The following is a 20,376-nucleotide window of genomic DNA, read 5'->3' on the forward strand; positions in this document are numbered from 1 at the left end:
TATTAATCCAGCTGGTGTTTTGTGATGAGAATGTCAACCCCCCCTCTTCTTCCTCCTCCTCCTCCTCCTCCTCCTCCTCCTCCTCCTCCTCCTCCTCCTCCTCCTCCTCCTCCTCCTCCTCCCTTCTCTCCCTCTTTCTCCTCTTTCCAAATAACTGATATTGTTTCATGATGATTAACCCTTGTGTGGCTGAACTGGACCCACAACATTATTGGGATTTTAAAACAATACAGCCATAACAATTCATGTAATAATATGTACAGTAATATCTCACTTGTATGTTGTGTCTGTCCACTATGTTGTTACTTTTGTTATTTTTTCCCCTATGTAAAGCGACCTTGGGTCTTTTGAAAGGCGCTATATACAATGAACCTATTATTATTATTATTATTATTATTATTATTATTATTATTATTATTATTATTATTATTATTATTATTATTATTATTATTATTATTATTATTATTATTATTATTAGAGATGTTAACTTTATCTAAATTACAAGCTACAAAGACAGCATTTATGGTTAATATTTACCTCTGCTAGATCACATTTATCAATAAAAGCATAATTAGTGTTCTTGTGATAAAATAATTCATGGAATAAATCACATTTATTTTGAACAAATATAAATGAACACGTTTTCTGTAAATAGTTTACGATATTTACTTGTTTTCACCAAGATTTCCACACTTTCGGGTCCAGTGGACACAGAACACCATGTATGTAATGTAACACAGTGTGAAATGAAAATGTGTTATTTAATATCACAGAAAATGAGCCAAGGCTAATGAGTCTCTGGTTGAAAAGAAAATAATGTTTTAATAAACATTGAAAACAGGTACCCACAGACCCAAACGCCACACAAGGGTTAAGAGAGGACTAACACATTGACTGGCTAAATTGTGTTTTGAGTTTTCACCATGTATGCATCTAATCCATGCCACGTTAGACTGGGATCTTTATTGAGACACGTTTGTGGGTGTAAACAAGAGGGTGTTTAGAGTGTGTTTGGACATGACCTCTCTCTCAGTCTGCATTTCTGCCACTAAAACAGACACACAGACAGCAGTGGGAGGTGGGACAGACAGCACCGGCAGACAGACAACACAGACAGCCAGATGTAGTGTAGATGTGGGACAGACAGTGGAGCACCAGCAGACAGACAAGACAGACACCACAGACAGACAGACAGACAGACAGACAGACAGACAGACAGACAGACAGACAGACAGACAGACAGACAGACAGACAGACAGACAGACAGACAGACAGACAGACAGACAGACAGACAGACAGACAGACAGACAGACAGACAGACAGACAGACAGACAGACAGACAGACAGACAGACAGACAGACAGACAGACAGACAGACAGACAGACAGACAGACAGACAGACAGACAGACAGCACATACAGACAGATAGCACATACAGACATACAGATGTAGTGTAGATGTGGCACAATGGCAGAGCACCAACAGACAGGCAGACAGACAGACAGACAGACAGACAGACAGACAGACAGACAGACAGACAGACAGACGGACGGACGGGACACAGACAGACAGACAGACAGACAGACAGACAGACAGACAGACCAGACAGACAGACAGACAGACAGACAGACAGACAGACAGACAGACAGACAGACAGACAGACAGACAGAGACAATCCCCCAAAAAACATAACAGAAAGACAGACGTGGAATTGGACGAGGGTTTTCAGTGAGATGGTGGAGGGCAGAGGAGAGGAGAGGAGTGGTGTGTGTGTGTGTGTGTGTGGTGTGTGTGTGTGTGTGTGTGTGTGTGTGTGTGTGTGTGTGTGTGTGTGTGTGTGTGTGTGTGTGGTGTGTGTGTGTGTGTGTGTGTGTGTGTGTGTGTGTGTGTGTGTGTGTGTGCGTGCGTGGCGCGCGCGCGTGCGTGCGTGCGTGTGTGTGTGTGAGTGTGTGTGAGTGCGTGCGTGTGTGTGTGTGTGTCATGGCGGGGCAGGGCAGCGGAGCGGCAAGGCCCACCCGCCCCCGCTGATCACAACAGGGGATTAATCGCCCCCGCTGATCACAACAGGGGATTAATTATGTCAGCATAATAAGTACAAATGGTGATCCCAACGTGGAATTAGCCCCTGAGTGGAGGCTGCACAGCACACTATGTAGACGAGGGGGGGGGGGGGGGGGGGGGACTTGTCCAAGTCTGGCTGCACAGGCATGGGGGTGACAGGGGTGGGTGGGGTGACTGCTTGGTTGGCTGGCTGGCTGGGTGAGGGGTGGGGTGACTGGTTGGTTGGCTGGCTGGCTGGTTGGGTGGGGGGTGGGGTGACTGGTTGGCTGGCTGGCTGTTGGGTGGGGGGGGGGGTGACTGGTTGGTTGGCTGGCTGGCTGGTTGGGTGGGGGGTGGGGTGACTGGTTGGCTGGCTGGCTGGTTGGGTGGGGGGGGGGGGGGTGACTGGTTGGTTGGCCGACTTGTTGGGTGGGGGGGGGTGACTGCTTGGTTGGCTGGCTTGTTGGGTGGGGGGTGGGGTGACTGGTGGCTGGCTGGCTGGCTTGTTGGGTGGGGGTGGGGTGACTGGTTGGCTGGCTGGCTTGTTGGGTGGGGGGTGAATGAACCCTTCCTGTCATCTCTGCTATGATTTGCATGGATGCCAGTCTCAGAGGCAGCAGGGCCGGTCACAGGGCTGGAGGGCACTCTGCTACTTAAAGCCCCATTCATAGCCCCGACATATTGTGTCCGAGCTAGTCTTCAGTCCCCATGCCTTGCACGCTAAGTTAAGTTCTGCAGGCACGGATTAAGCTTTTCACATGCAAAACAATAATAATAAAAACTAGTATTCTGTTTTAATTTCATCTCACATGTTCAAAGATAGTTCAAAATGTATTTCCCGACTAACAACGACGACCCAGCTGGTGCAAAGCGGGTGAGCGATCGTAAGCTTTACGGCTCCAGCTCCAGGTCACCCTGCCCTCAGGATTCAGCCCAGAAGGCAAGACTAGACGACCACAAAATGCAGTGTTCATCCTGGAACCTCCCTGGTGTGTTAAGAGAGCTGTTGTCCCTGTTGGCTCTCTGCCCTTCAGCGCTTCCTTGACCGTCAATGCCAACACATTCCCACAGCGCGCAAGAATGCAAACATATCTGTGAACTCTGCGAGCCGAAAAAGAGAGAAGTAGACTGTGTATACTGGTGTGCTCTAAAAATAATAATAATGATAATGATAATAAAACTAAAAACATATGGACCTCACGGATGGAGGAAATTACATCTCTCCTAAACAAATCAATAAGCTGTGTGTTTGTGTGTGTGGGGTGGGGGGTGGGGGAAGGGGGGAGGGGAGGAATGGAGTCCATCAGTGAAAGAAGAAGAAACACACTTTCATCACCATTGACAATGATGGGAGATTCACATACATCCCCTCTAACCCGTAAGCACTTACGCTCCATGTAGTTAACGATCCATGAATAATATAAATATAATTAGGAAAAAAACAACAACAAAAAACATTTCTTTCATCACAATTGGAAATTGACTAACGATTCACACACACACACACACTCACTCTCTCTCTCTCTCTCTCTCTCTCTCTCTCTCTCTCTCTCTCTCTCTCTCTCTCTCTCTCTTCTCTCTCTCTCTCTCTCTCTCTCTCTCTCTCTCTCTCTCTCTCTCTCTCTCTCTCTCTCTCTCATTCCCAGACACACGTCAGCATAATGTCACATTTACAGGGGGTGTGTGGAGGAGTGGTGAGGTAGTCAGGGGCTTCTAGTGGCTGGGCCCAGATAATGATCCTCTTCTATGGATGCCTGGACCGCTGATGTGGGGGGAGGGGGGGGTCATATGCAGACTCAGTCCCCTATAAATCCCATGGTCTATGATGAGCAGGGCCGCGTATGACTTATATACCGCCGAGGCGGCCAGTAAAGAGAGCTCACTCATAAACATGTGGCATAGCCGCCCCCTGACGGCACTGTCAATTTTCATATTTCATGGGTTATTGGAATGGGGGAGTGCTGAGTTATATCTCTGCCGCACTCTCGTTAAGTAGGGCCCTTCAGAGCGGCTGCTCTTCCCTACTTGATGGAAGGGTTGAGGATCAGAGTGTAGTCTATCTGATTCTCTTCATCCGCTGTGTATTATTCTTGAATGGAGAATTGAATAAACTATGCTTTTTTATGCTTTCATCACCTCATCATAGCTCAAAATCCAAGATACGATGTTTACAAACATCACAATTGTTACATATTGTTTTGTAACATTTATATTACATGGTGTTCCACTGGACCCGAGAGTATGAAAATTGTAGGTGAAAACAAATAAATTATGGTACAATATTTACAGAAAGTTTCACTTGTGTCATTTATATTTGTTTAAAAATAAATGTGATTTATTCCATTAATTCTTTTATCACAAAAAACAAATTGTGCTTTTATTGATAAATGTGATCTAGGGAGGTAGAGCAGTCGTCTGGTAATCCGGAGGTTCCCGGTTCGATTCCTGCTCCTCCCGGGCAGCGTGTCGAAGTGTCCTTAAGCAAGAAACATAACCCCCTAACTGCTCCCGATGAGCAGGTTGGCACCTTGCATGGTTGCCTCCGCCGTCGGTGTGAGTGTGTGAGGAACACATTGTAGAATAGAATAGAATCTTTATTGTCATTGTTGGTACAAACGAAATTGGGTTCAGAGCATCACCACTGGCATACAAACATAAGAATATAGCATGTGCAAAATAATAATATCAATAATAATAATATAATATCAATGTCCCAATGTCCTCAATAATAATAATATAACATCAATGTCCCAAGTCCAATAGTGCTTAGTACAGTGACAGTCCAGTTGAGTTAATGGATGGGGGGGGGGGGGGGGGGGGGGGGGCGTTGGCTTGCAATGGATGGAATAGTGTATAGTGTATATAGTGCAGCAATGCAAGTCCGAGGGGGTACTGTAGTAGCCAGTAGTGGGGCTACAGTCTCTCTACAGGGAGTGCCACACTGTGATCACAGATTGTGCCTTTAAATACATTATTTGTCATCCCCTGCCAGGCTGCCTTTCCTCGGTCCATGCTGTCTGTGTGAAAATGTTGTATTGCTGTGTATCCCCATCTGGCTAGCCGTTCATGATGAGCTGTGCTGACTCACTCCCCCATCCCCCCTTATCCCCGCTCACCCCTCCCCCAGGTGAGTAAGGGTTCTACGTCAGTTACTGGAACACACTCTACCCCAACACAAAGGAGGCCTCACACACACACACAATCAAACCCCTCACAAGCTCTCACTAGTGAGTCAAAAGTGACTATCCACACCAACCACTCGTTCTTTTCAAACTCAAAATAACTTCCAATGGGCAGCATTTTATGTTTTTGTTTTAAGAGTTAAAAGGATTAAGAAAAGCACGGAACCATCCAGACCCACAGAACACCTGTACTGCACGTGTAGGAGGTGCTGTCCAGAACAACAAGGCTGTAAACTTTTAAAGCCCCTGGCAAGGTAAATCCTGCTCTTAATTATGTAATTTGGGATCTAATGTGCATATAGTAAACACCTAAAAAGTACGAGAACACAGCCTTTGACATATGATTTCAAAGAGTAGTGTGACAACAATGCTTTGCTGAATGAGACCAAGGAGATGGTCACTGGTTTCAGGAGGAAGCCCCCTAGGACAGACTGTTATAACCCCTTCCACTGTCTGTCCATTGTCTGCCTATTACGTTGTACTGGAGGTGGGAAATGGTAAACACCTGGGCCCGGTGTTCCCGTGCTCCCTTTAAAACACTCTCACAGTTTAGTTGCTGGGCGCTCTCCTCATGGGACGCTGTTAGTTAAGTTTGATGCTTTTTGTTGACAGATTCAGCTGTGGAGCGACAATAATAGGTTCATGACGACAAGGTTTCTCTCTTTAGCCTTTGGCGTGGTTTATTATTCACATTGCACCCAACGGTACACGAGACCTTCTCCTTATGAGAGGCGACGGAGGAAGAGACAGAGGGGGAGGTAACATCTCCTTTTATACCTCTTACCTGGCGTCAGCTTCAATAGCTACGCCTATAGCGCCCTCTTGTGGAAACAGTTAAGCAGTTACATGCAATCGTATATAACACATAACTTCAACACTTTTGATTTCCGTTTGCATTCTACAACATACACCTATACACTTTATCATGCATCCACTCACTTACACTACTGATGTCACTGACTTCATACGCCACTGTTTCGTTATTGATCTATCTTATGTCCATATTAATTAAATCAATAATTAGTTAAACGACTTTGATTGTCTGCGTCCCCCTCTTTGTCATGGCCGTGTGTTTAGTATAATTACATTCCAATTTCCCAAAATGTTGTCTCCGCTAATAAACACAATGCTGTGGCCTCCTGCCTCCTGCTGTGGCCATCCACGTGTGGCGGCGCCAGTGCTGCACTATGGAGAAAATGGCAAAACGAAAACAATCAAGCCTCGGCATAGGCGTAGTTTGAACTTCACGCCAGGGGGTGCGACTGCGTGGCGAACGATACCTTTATTTTATTATTTTAACGTTTTTACAATGCCCTAACCCCTAATTCTTTATTTTATTTAGGTAGTACAGCAGCACACACACACACTCACACACACAGCACTACGGGGGATCATTTTTAACTGACTTGAAAAATGGAGGCTCTAATTATTATTATTACTCTCGGTCTCGAGCAATAATAATTATTACAGCCTCCATTTTTCGTGGACGAAAAATATACCAGACTATAGATATCAATTTTCCCGAAATAACGCTACCTGCCTCGACAAAATCCGTGCATTGGTTATCCAGATACATTAATTATCATCTCAGAATAAGTGGCTTTGTACAAGTGTTACAATCTATCGCGCAGGGCATTCTGCTGCTGCTGCTTGGTGCTTGGCCGCGCGTTAACCCTTTCACTGCCACACTACAGAAGGTTCGCCTTATAATGTGACATGATTACTACTATAAAATGAATGTATTGTAAAACAAAACATAATAGAATTCAGATTTGTTTCTCACAATTATTATAATTTTATTAAAATAAAAATAATCTTGATTTTTATTTTTATTTTTTTTAAAGCAATTTCACCCCCGGCCACCAGGGGGTGCAATGCACCCCCTGCACCCCCATAAACTCCGCCCATGAGCCTCGGACAATTTAGATGAATCCAAAAAAAACAAAGACAGCAACAACGAGTGATGACAACAGTGCACCAGCTAACGTTATTTTGCCGGGGCTGGCAGCGCCGGTTGCTGACAGTGACAGCTCCAAGGAGAGAGGCTTCAGCGCAAGACACCACCGCCGCAAACAAAAGACAAACCAGAAAGCATGTATATTGATATTTGTAGGCTTACAGCAGTTAGCTATCGATAACTCTTGAATCTTGAATAACTCAGGTTAACTTGAGTGCATATGAAGAAATTACACTATCGATAGCTAGTTTGCATAGCCAGGTTATGCATTTTAGCTAACAGTATCTAGCTAGCTAGCTACCTTCTGCATGCATCCTTTTTTTCAGTTCCAAACCCTGGCTGTTTTAAACATGTTTGCCTGTCTAGCTTGCATTATAATTAGCTAGCTAACCTGCCTATGCAAGCTAGCTATCGATAGTGTTATTATTGAAAGGGTGTAGGCCTATGAAGCAGAACAATGTTGCCTGTGTCACCCTGCTGATTTCGTGCTTTTTTTTTATTTTTTTTTGTTAATTACAGCTTAATAAAATGATGTCTAGATAAGGTTAAGAATTGCAATTGGAATAGCTATTCTTTCATTAACTCATTAACTCTCAATAACTAGCTAACTAAATTAATGTGTGCAAAACAGTTTAGTGTGTTGTGTTTAATGTTTGAGATTACGTTCAAAATAAATCAGCATTGTTTTTCAGTGCCTCTTTAAGTAAAAGTAGAGAAGTGGTTGATATTATCTATCAATTAAGCTCTTATTAAGGTTATGTTTTTTTTTATCCACTTTTTCTCCCCATTTTCTATTTTTCTCCCATCCCAATTTCGTGTATCCAATTCTTCCCTCCCCTGTCTTGAACGTTGCTAGACTATGCCTCCCACAGGTTGGTTGTAGTGAGGACAGAAGCCTTGCATCACGTGTCCCCTCCGGTACACGAGGAGGCAGCCTGTCGCATCTTTTCACCGCAGCAGCTCGAACTCTCAATGGCGAGGAGTAACGCGTGGGAGGCTCACGCTGCCCCGTCACTTCCTGCTTCCGTCGCACCGGCGTCACCAAACCGACCTGTAGGAGTCGCTGTCCACAACATCAAATCCCCACCCACCGGCTTTCCCACCCTCCAACACTTGCCAATTGTGTTAGTATGAACGACGGGCCAGCTGGTAGCAACGCCGAGAGCTGGGCTCGAACCCAGCGTCTCCTGCGTTAGAGGCGAGCGCCTTGCCCACTGCGCCAATCAGCCGCCGTCTTAAGGTTATGTTGTAGTGTTAAAGTGATCCAGTTGTGCTGCTCTGATTACAGTATGTCTGCTTTAGGATTGCTGGTTTAATTTCATCAATTTATGCCATGTCTTGTAAGTACTTTTGTTTGGAAGTGACTAGTGGCTAATGGGTTCAGATAGATCTAGTGGATCTAGCCAATCAGCAATACCTACACCTACTACAACAGGGCTCTATGGAGAAACCTTGGCACTCCCCTGACTAAAAGTATTTTCAAATGAAAACGGCTGGATGTCATTTAGCCAAATCAGCATGGCTGTGAGTGTGAGTCTTTCACCTTTTACATATCTAGCTTTGGCTAGATTGTTTAGATTGCTACTAGCATAGCTAACAAATGCACCGTTGTTCTGACCAGGATTATGTTCCTTTCTGCCCCGGTGATGCGCGCGCACACTGAGTCTGACATACTGTATAAAGCGAACAGGTCTATAGAGTACAATATTTACTTTGAGGTGTAGTGGAGTTGAAGTACAACGTTCTCTAATATGGGGAATACTCAGATGGACTACAGGTGCCTCACAATTGTAAAAGTACCAAGTACCATTGCCTATCTGACATGTGGACTATTTTTATTTTTATTTTTTTTATCCACTTTTTCTCCCATTTTTTCTATTTTTCTCCCATCCCAATTTTTCGTATCATCCAATTCAACCCTCCCCTGTCTTTGAATGCTGTTTCATGCCTCCCACAAGCCGGCTGCAATGTGGACTAAAGGCCTCTACATGCTACTGCAACTTCAAAGCAACTTCAACACAACATCAGCGCGATTTCAGCGCGGTTGTTGTTTAGGGTCTTGTAGACTGTGTTGCGAGGATTCTGCGTACATGTCTCCAAAATCTAACCTAAACAACCGTTGCGTTGATATTGCGTAGCAGTGATTGGTTGGTTAGCGAATGCGGGCGGGGCTGTCATAGAATAATATTGGTCTCGCAGAGAATACCATCCGCCATTGTTGTAGCCAGCCAGCGTTGATGCTAAATAATTAGCGTCACATAGCTGGCCTTTTTCTGAAAACCCAAGCACATATTGTTCCATAGCATACGCCTTCAGTTGATCATGACAAATCCTCTCTTACCTTGACGATTAAAAAGCCTCCATAATGGGCGGTTAGGTGGCCGAGCGGAGATTGCGTTCGTCACCAACCCCGGAGCTGTGAGCTGGATTCGCCTGTTCGAATCCAGCTCACAGCTCCGGGGTTGTCACCAGCTTGGCTGGCCATCTGCACTAATACAATTGGCTGTATTAGAGGGTGGGAGAAGCTGGCGGGGTGGGTCCGGGTCGTTGTAAACAGCGACTCCTACAGTTCGGTCGGGGCGCCTGCTAAGCGCGGATAGGACTTGAGGGGGATAGTGTGATCCTCCCACACGCTACGCCCTCTCGATGAGAATCCACGCTGCCAGGTGAAAAGAAGCGGTTGATTGGCTGGACGTGTGTCGGAGGAAGCACGTGGTAGCCTCCACTCTCCCAGATGATCTGACTGTGGGGGGTAAGTGCGCAGCGACCAGGAAGGGACTGGGAATTGGCATACGACTAACATTGGGATGGGAGAAAATCGGAGGAAAATGAAAAAAAAAAAAAAAAAAAGCCTCCATAATTTAGTAAATAAAGCTGTAGCCAGCCAGCTAGCATTGGTGCTATACAAAATGCTATCCACATTAGCTACATAGCTAACCAACTAAATACAATGGTATCCTGAGGTAACTTTAACGTTAAATACAACGTTTGCTAGTCGAAATGACTGGATACACACAGGGACAAGTTAAACATCAATCAATTAATTTATTCCAATAGGTAGTTTGAGCTGCATGTGAGCCGAGGTCCTCTCCATTGGAAACTAATGATGTTACGGTAACGTTAGCTCGAAAAGCACAGAAAGTTAAGCTGCTAGCAACAGACACTATAACACTTCCGGTCGGGGGATTTCAAAATAAAAGAGCGACGTCTAAAATCACCGGAAATACGTTTATTTTGCACATTATCTAACGTTAACACGAACCTAAACTAACTTTAGTTAAACTAACTTTGCGCGTCGATGTTGCAGAAGCATAAAGGCAGAGTGTCTAAAACACCGTTGCTTTGTCGATGTTGTGTTGCAGTTGCTTTGAGGTTTCTGTAGCATGCAGATGCCTTAAGTCATACATAGCACGAGTCCCCTCCGATACTCGAGGTAACAGCAGTCGCATCTTTCCACCTGTGCGGCTCGATCTTTCAGCGTCAAGGGTCTGGGCTTTGGAGGGGCCCCGCCCCCGTTGCTTCCTGATTCTACTGCGCAGGCGCACCAACCGACCTGTAGGAGTCGCTGTCCACAACGCCCGATCCCCACCCATCAGTTTCCCTCCTCCTAATACTGCCAATGTGTATTAGTGCGGACGACCAGCTAAACTGAAAGCAATGTGCAGCGCTGGGTTCGAACAGGGAGGCGTTCCTGTTCGAGCCCAGTCTCCAGTATTCGTGGTGAGCGCCTTGCCCACTGCACCACGTAGCCGCCCCTTATTTATTTATTTCTTTAAATGGTATTATGATTTTTGCTTGTAATTGTCTGTTTGTGCATATGTCTGTTTTTTACGTATGCCCAAAATCTAAATGCCTTTGTGGATTAATAAAGTTGAATTGAATTGAATTGAATTGAATTGCTATGTAACTCTGAAGGGGCAAATATGCGGGGGAATGCTGTGGTTGTCTCTCGGTGTCGACAATGGGTGGTCCGTGACTTTCAAACAGGAAAAACATGTCGGCTTGCTCATAAACCTTCTCTTTTCCATCAAAGTTGTTCACTAAAATCTGTCTCTGACAACATTTTAGGTACGATTTAATCTGTACCCCCTAGTTTAACAGTTTAATCTGAATTAGATGAGCCACATGGGCCACTTTGGCACGGGTGTATTTGCATGAAGTTAAATTCAGTTAGGCAGTCTGGCGAACGTGCCGCACCAACCCCTCCCAATTTGCTGTGCCGCTTCAATCATGCACTGCTGCATCTCCTGCGCTACATAGAAAATTAACTGAATGCCCTTGGCACTTGCAGTGGAAGTGCCCCTTCAGTCGCTCTCCCTTCCCTTGTTACTGGGTTGCAGTTAGGCGTGGCTAAGGAAGGAATCTTATTATGTAATTAGATTCCCGTCTGTGATGTGGGGATGTCTGGTTTAAGCAACCACACCATCCCTGAGTCAAGCTACTCAGACCTGGTATTAGGTGTGATTGTGCACCTGTTGTGCATTGAGGTAATCAATGCGCACAGGTTAATGGTGCATTCGGTCCTTGTCAACCGAAAATGTATCATGTGATCAAATTATACAAGGTACGTTCAGGTGCGCTAGTTATAAATTATATATAAATTCAGCACCGATCAAGTCAAGTCAAGAGTTTTATTTGTCACGGCATACAAGTATACAGTGAAATGCGGGGGGTCTTACCCGCAACGATTGTGCATAATACAATAATAAGAATCCAATAGGATGAGAATGCGACATTTGTGCAATAGTACAAGTAATAAGAGTAAGACATCAGGTATGTACATGATTTTTACAAAAGCATGGTAAGACATGCTAGGTCCTGTGATAGTGCAATACACTGTCAGCTACGGATGAAGCACTGGGTCATTATGTACACTGCTATACAATGCTATATTATACAATCTCAAGTTATACTTGGCGTCCTTATGCTAGCTTTCTATCCATCTATTTACTATAAACATTTCCTGGCACCAGCGTTCCAGTACCTCAACCTCCTCCCGGTAGGCCTTCTCGTCGTTGTCAGAGATCAGCCCCACCACCACTGTGTCGTCCGCAAACTTCACTATGGAGTTGGAGCTGAACTTTGCCACACAGTCATGTGTGTATAGTGAATACAGCAGGGGGCTCAGGACACAGCCCTGGGGGGACCCGATACTCAGGGTGATGGTGTTGGAGGTCTTACCCCCCACCCTGACCGCCTGGGGCCTTTCACTCAAAGTCCAGTATCCAGGCGCTCAGAGCGGAGCTCAGACCCAGCCCGATCAGCTTGTCCACCAGTCTGGTGGGGACTATGGTGTTGAACGCTGAGCTATAGTCAATGAACAACAGTCTCACATAGATGCAGGGCAGCAGATTCAGCCAGATTATTCAACCTTCCTTTATTGATGCAGGTGATTTGTGCAACTTTTAGGAATCTCAGCATGCCAACATCACATTTCTGATGATGTTCATAATAAAGTATGCACCATAGATTTCCGACTTTACAAGTTGACGAGGACGACCGAATGCATGATAAATCTGCCATCCCCACACACACACATAGAGAGAGCCTTTGTCATGACAACATTCCATATGCTCCTGACTTGTCACATCTTGCCATTCTCTTCAATAAACTGGCCTGCTTTTACCAGTATCACCTGAATCCCTGTGTCAGAGGTATTATGGCATCTGACATGATGCACTGTCATCTATCTCATGCACCAATCATATTTAGGAGAAATATTATTGATTTGGGTTATTTCAACAAGCTGACCTCACAACACTACACACTAAAAACGGATGGGTCAATTCTATAACCCAATTTCTTAGTTACTCGTGTTGGGTCAAAATTCTGGGTTAATTCTCTGAGCATAACCATTATTTGGGTTATTGAGATTTTATTTTGACCCAATTTGTGAGTTATAATAATTATGGGTACATTTTCTGAGACATAACCCGTGTGTTGGGTCAGAGAGCTGGGTGTGATTGAGTGAATACTTTATAATTACAGTTGGCAAAAAAGCACAGAGGTACAGTTTCATACGGAAGTATGCTAGAAGGATAAACTTTTTACAATTTAAGACAACTTGTTTTCAACTCTATGTTGTTCCATCGCCACAGCAGAAATACCTGTGTCGCGGGTGGGGGTATAGGGGTATCTGTATGGGGGGTGTATATACCTGCGGGAGCCAAAGAGGAGGACGTGTCCCGGGATGGTCTGGAAGAGGACCTAAAGGCATACCTGGCTGATGGAAAAGGCAAGTGAATATCAGCTGATGACGATATGTGAAGTACCGTCACTGTACTGCACCATGCTGTCCCTGTTGTTTTGTTTAGACGGAGTGGAGTCCAGGAGGTCCTGACGGGAGCGGAGAGAGCCATCTTGGGAGGATGGTGATTTTGTGCAGACGACAGCTACAGCAGGCGAGTGCAGGACCACCAGGGGGGGGTATCGTAGGTAAACATTATACAGGCTACACATGTGTACCCTCTTCTTCTTACGCAGCTGGGGAGCGTCATTGGAGGGAGCGCGAGGTGATTGGCTGGCTGGCGTGACAGGGGGGTGCCCGGAAGTGCTGGCGCTACTGAAAGGAGAGTCGATGATGGACAGTGGCAGAACGAAAACGGGAGTCGAGAGGACGGTAGCAGAGGACGCAGGGCTAAGGAGTACGAGGACACGCAGCTCTTTTGTGTTTTTACCTTTCCTCCAGTGGAACCAGTTCATAGCGGCGACTGCTGTGTTTCCCCCACAGTGGAAACGAGTGGAGCTTCAGACCGGAAAGACATTATCGCCACACCGGGCGCCGTGAGTAAAGAACGCAAGACAGTAGAATACGTGCCTAAACAAACGAACTATTTCCAGAGTGGTAAATGAAGACGAACAGTGACTGCATTTGAATTAGGAATATTATTAGTGGCGTGAAGCTGAAGATTATCGGAACGGCATACAGTAAAGCCAGTAATACTGTCGAAGACTGGAACCTAGTATTGTGGATTCTCCATCCTCTGTGAACTACCTTTCTCTCTTTTCTAAGTCATATGGAGGATATCTAATCCATTGTGCATTTTGACGAACCCGTGAACGGGGGGACCTTGCTCTTACTGACTGTGCCTTTCATTGCAGGCGGAAGGACATTATTGCACGCCTGGTGCTTGGAGTGCTTAAAACACCCCAGTACAGACAGAACAGTTTTTAGCCCGAAGCCGAGAGGGGCTACGGGAGCGGAAGGAGGTGGCGTCCTTCCGGCCCTCAGCTTCGGGCCCCGGTCATCATTAACCTTTTTTGTATTGTTTGTAACTCAGCGCTTCCACTGCCCCAGACCTAGGTTAGGATATGGGAGGAGTATTCTAGGCCTGGTCACAACCCCTAGCGGTGAACAGCACCCACTATCCTATCCAAACCCCCTTAATTTACCGTGTGAACACTTAGTGTGTATTTATCGACCTATATTCTCCCTAAATCATTTGCCGTGGCTCCCCGAGGGATAGTGTGATATCGATACTTATTTCAGGCTGTTTGGATTTCCTGTTTAGCTCCCTTGATGGCCCTGCACATAGAGAAGCCATGCTCCTCTCAGCCACTATTAAAGCTTCCCCTAAGGAAGTAATCAGGGCGTTAACCCTAAAGTACGGAGACCATAGGTCTTCTGATACCCTTCAGGAAGGTTTTTTTTGTTGTAGGCAGGCGGAGAAGGAAGGGATAGAGGAGTTCACCCTGCGCCTTAGAGAGTGCCTGTACCTATGGAGGGTTAGTGACCCAGATGGGGCAGGGGAGGAAAATAAGAGGCTGAGGGCGCAGTTCACTAAAAGCCTCCGGGAAGGCCCTATCAAGCGCGAACTCCTGCGTCACCTGAGACGGAACCCAGAGGCAACTTTTGAGGAGGTTCGGCAGGAAGCGAGCTCCATTGAGCGGGAGGAACGAGCGTCCACTGAGGTGGCGGCGGCTTGCCAGTCCCGAGCTGCCCCAGCTATCCCACCTCCCGGCGTCGAAGCAGTATCCCAGAGCGGCCTACAATAGCTGAAAGACTCGCTACGGGTGGAGCTACAGAGGGAACTACGTGACCAGGTAACACTGCTGGGGAGCACCCTTGCCGAGGAAATACGGAGCCAGATGTGGGGTTCTGGACCTGGACCCGAGTCAGCCCAGAGGTGGGAACAGCCAGGCCCTTCAGCTAGACCCTCTGCACGGCCGCGCCGACGCCCTGACAACCGGGAGCCGCGAAACTACCAGTGGGATGAGCAGGGTCGGCCGATCTGCAAGAACTGCGGGGAGGCGGGACATATTGAGAGGTACTGCACGCGTAGGACCACACTTCCCCCGGATTTTCAACAGTCCCGGTCACTACAGGGCAAGTGACCGGTTCAGAAGGTACGACGGAGGCCCTACAGAGACCAACCATGGTGGGTCGCTGTCCCGAAGTAGAGGTCCTGATTAGGGGTAAGAAGATACCCTGTGTGCTGGACACAGGTTCACAGGTGACTATGTTTGGCAAATCATTCTTTCAGTGCCATTTTGGGGGCGAAGGGTTCCAGGGGCCTGGAGGACTACCCTGGCTGACCCTGCGAGCGGCTAATGGGCTACAAATTCCATTTGTGGGCTACGTGGTTCTGGACCATCGGCGGTATTGAGGTACTGGGTCGGGGAGTGGTGATTGTAAACGATGACTGTATTAGTACGGAATATGGGTTGTTGGGCATGAACGTTATCTCAGAATGTTGGGAGGGCATATTTCAGGGGGGACACCCGGGGCGGGAAGCTTTCACCTCCACTGTTCCTCCAACGGCACAGCTAGACTGCGGCGGCAGGCCCCTGTCCTGGTGCCTCCCGAGTCGGAGATCGTGGTATGGGCAGAGGTTAGTCCACGGATGAGTCGCCTGGACTGCCTGGTGTTAGTGGAAGACCACACTGACCTGGTGGTAGTAGAGCGTGGCTGGCGAGTGGCTCGGTCCATCAGCTGGGTACGGGGGGGTAAGGTGCCATTGTGTATTTGTAACCCCCACCTCTCCTCTGTGCTGATCCCCCAGCGGTGCTCCCTGGCCACAGTGTCCTTGGTCCCCCTGCAGGATATCCATGGGACCAACCAGCTGATTCTGAGGGACACCGGCCCTGGGGTGGTAGAAGTGGACGTGCGTCGAGTGGCTGAATCCCCCCTTGCCGACCATCCGGCCCTAGATCTGAGAGGAGAGGGACTGACCGGAGACCAAGAGACTAAGCTTGCGGCCCTGCTGCACCGATGGACCCATGTATTCGCTGCACATGAGGAGGACTTCGGACGTACCAAGGTGATTCAACATAATATCCCCACTGGAACCGCACCACCGATTCGGGAGAGGTATCGTCCGATTCCACCCAAGCTATACGCAGAGCTGAGGACGCTGCTGCAGGGAATGGTCGACAGCAAGGTGGTATGCGAGGGCTCCAGTCCATGGGCGGCCCCAGTGGTGTTGGTCCGCAAGAAGGATGGATCCTGGCGCTTCTGCGTACACTACCGGAAGCTGAACGCTGTGACCCACAAGGATGCATACCCGCTGCCCCGGATAGAGGAATTGTTGACTAATCTGACCCAGGCGACCTGGTACAGCACCCTGGATCTGGCCAGTGGGTATTGGCAAGTGGAAGTGGCGCCGGAGGACCAGGAGAAGACAGCCTTCGCCACACCACTGGGGTTGTACCAGTTCGAGCGGATGCCCTTTGGTCTGTGCAATGCCCCAGCCACCTTTCAACGATTGATGCAGCGTTGCTTGGGTGGTCAGGTGAATGACCATCTCCTCATATACCTGGATGACGTGATCGTCTATTCCCCCGACTTTCAGAGCCACCTGGATCATCTCGAGATGGTGTTCCATCGCCTGCAGGAGCATGGTCTCAAACTCCAGCCAGGGAAGTGCAGGTTGTTCCACCGGGAGGTGAGGTACCTGGGACATATCGTCAGCGGCAAGGGGGTGGCAACTGACCCAGAGAAGACTCAGGCCGTCCGCAGCTGGCCTGTGCCCACCACGGCCAAACAGGTGAAGTCATTCCTGGGATTCGTGGGGTACTACAGGCGGTTCATCCCTGGCTTTGCCCGGATCGCCGCCCCTCTTAACCGACTGCTCCAAGGCACTGCTGGACGACCATCTGCACCAGTGACCTGGGCGCTGCCCTGTCAGCAGGCATTTGAGGAGCTGAAGAGGAACCTGTTGGAGGCCCCCATCTTGGCTTACGCTGATTACGGCCAGCCGTTCAGGCTCTATACGGATGCTAGCTTGGAGGGGCTGGGAGCAGTCCTGTCCCAGGTACAGGGGGGCCAGGAGCGGGTCATCGCCTACGCCAGCCGTGGCCTGTCCCAGACCGAGCGCAACGACCAGAATTACAGCTCCTTCAAATTGGAACTGCTGGCTTTGAAGTGGGCAGTGACCGAAAAATTCAAAGATTACCTCTGGGGGGCCCAGTTTACTATCTTCACGGACAACAATCCGCTGGTGCATCTGGAAACGGCCCGGCTGGGGGCACACGAGCAGCGCTGGGCGGCCCAGCTCGCGAACTACTCCTACGTAATCAAGTACTGGCCAGGGGCTGTCAATCAGAATGCCGATCTATTGTCTCGGTTGCCGAGACGGGGAACACGGCGGTCCAGGCAGTGGAAGGACGGGACCCGCTAGAGAAGGAGGCGGAGGAAGCTGCGGACACGGAGGCGGCAGCCACGGAGGCACGGAACTGGAAACAGAGCCAGCGGGGGGACCCGGACCTGCGACAAGTCCATCAGTGGCTGACCCAGGGGGCACCGCCACCTCCAGACCACCGCCATCCCTTGTGTCCGGGCCTACGAGGTCTGCTGGCCGAGTGGGAGTGCCTGAACCTCCACAGAGGGCTTATTGTGAAGAGAGGGGTGGAGCCTGATACCCATCTGACCACTGACCAGCTGGTTGTACCTCTCAGTCGGGCCAAGGGTCTCTGGAAAGACTATCATCAGGCCGCTGGCCATTCTAGTGCCGGGAAGGTACTCTCCTTGCTGCGGCGATGGTTCTTCTGGACAGACATGAGCAAGACAGTGCAGCTCTGGACCAAGGAGTGCCCCACGTGTGCAGTCAGCAAGGCCGGACCAGAACAACGGGCGCCTCTGAGCTCCATCCGGAGTAGCTACCCGTTTGAGGTGGTGGGTTTGGACTATCTATCCTTGGGCCGGCCGGCCGATGTCTATCCCTACATCCTGGTGATGACTGACCTGTTCTCTCGCTACGCCTTTGCCGTTCCCACCAAAGATCAGACGGTGTCCAGCACAGTCAAGGCGCTATGGACAACGCTGATCCAACCCTTTGGGTGTCCGGAACGGTTTTTGACGGATCAGGGGTCTGCGTTTGAGTCCCGGCTGATGCAGCAGTTGTGTGACATGTATGGGTGCGTGAAGAGCCGCACGACTCCGTACCACCCTCAGGGCAATGGGGCCTGTGAGCGCTTTAACCAAACGCTGCTCTCTCTACTGGGCTCCCTCGACCCCGACATCCAACCAAACTGGCACCATCAGCTTCCATACCTCGTCCAAGCCTACAATAATGCCATACACGCAAGTACCGGTATGACTCCTCATTTTGTAGTGTTTGGTCGCCATGCCAGGTTGTCAGTGGACTTGATACACGATGTCTCACCCCCGCAACGGAGAGCCACCCTGGAGGGATGGGTTCAGGGCCATCACCAGACACTGACGGAGGCCTACGAGCGGGTACAGGCGAATGTGACCAAGAGGCAGCGGTGGGACCAGGCTCGTTATGACCGAGGTGCGCGAGCAGTACCCTTGCTGCCGGGAGAACGGGTCTTGATAAGGAACTTTCGTCGGTGGGCCCAGGGGAAGTTGGCACCCCGGTGGGTACCCAGACCCCATGTGATTATCGGACAGCCCCGACCCGACCAACCCGTGTATCTGGTTCGGCCGGAGGGTCAGGAAGGGCCTGGTCGCACCCTGCATCGGAACAATCTCCGGCCCTGTCCAGCGGGGGTGCCCTCATACCCTGATGAAGTGCTGGAGGGACCGGCAGAAGGTAGGGCCCCCCTTGAAACCCAGGGTCTCCACTTCCCCTTCCTGCCGCCCCCAGCGACCGGCCAGGGCGGTTACATCCTCCCGGTCCCAGAGCTCCACTTTGGCCCCGCTGTACCGAGACCTGCGGAGGAACCCCTGTTACCTGTACAGCTGGAGGCAGCCGAGGCTGCAGTAGTCCCCCTGGAGGTGATACCGCCTCGACGATCCCGGCGCCTGGAGTCAAGTGGGGGACCTGTCGGTCCTGAGGAAGGAGGTCCTGGAGAGGTGGAGGTACCTGTCGATCCTGAGGAAGGAGGGAGCAGCCGAGGGAATGGAAGGGCCGAAGCCGGGCCTGCAGTGGTCCCCCTGGAGGCCAGACCACCTCGACGATCCCGGCGCAGCAACTTGGGCAAACCCCCCCATCCGCTTGGTCCAGCTGTGATGGCCGGGACAGCCATCGAAATAGGGGGGGGGGAAATGTTGCGGGTGAGGGTATAGGGGTATCTGTATGGGGGGTGTATATACCTGCAGGAGCCAAAGAGGAGGACGTGTCCCGGGATGGTCTGGAAGAGGACCTAAAGGCATACCTGGCTGATGGAAAAGGCAAGTGAATATCAGCTGATGACGATATGTGAAGTACCGTCACTGTACTGCACCATGCTGTCCCTGTTGTTTTGTTTAGACGGAGTGGAGTCCACGAGGTCCTGACGGGAGCGGAGAGAGCCATCTTGGGAGGATGGTGATTTTGTGCAGACAACAGCTACAGCAGGCGAGTGCAGGACCACCAGGGGGGGGTAGCGTATGTAAACGTTATACAGGCTACACATGTGTGCCCTCTTCTTCTTACGCAGCTGGGGAGCGTCGTTGGAGGGAGCGCGAGGTGATTGGCTGGCTGCCGTGACGGGGGCGGTGCCCGGAAGTGCTGGCGCTACTGAAAGGAGAGTCGATGACGGACAGTGGCAGAACCAAAACGGGAGTCGAGAGGACGGTAGCAGAGGACGCAGGGCTAAGGAGTACGAGGACACGCGGCTCTTTTGTGTTTTTACCTTTCCTCCTGTGGAACCAGTTCATAGCGGCGACTGCGGTGTTTCCCCCACAGTGGAAACGAGTGGAGCTTCAGACCGGAAAGACATTATCGCCACACCGGGCGCCATGAGTAAAGAACGCAAGACAGTAGAATACGTGCCTAAACAAACGAACTATTTCCAGAGTGGTAAATGAAGACAT

Source organism: Notolepis coatsorum (genome assembly GCF_963971535.1).
Source record: "Notolepis coatsorum genome assembly, chromosome: 20".
Classification (NCBI taxonomy): domain Eukaryota; kingdom Metazoa; phylum Chordata; class Actinopteri; order Aulopiformes; family Paralepididae; genus Notolepis; species Notolepis coatsorum.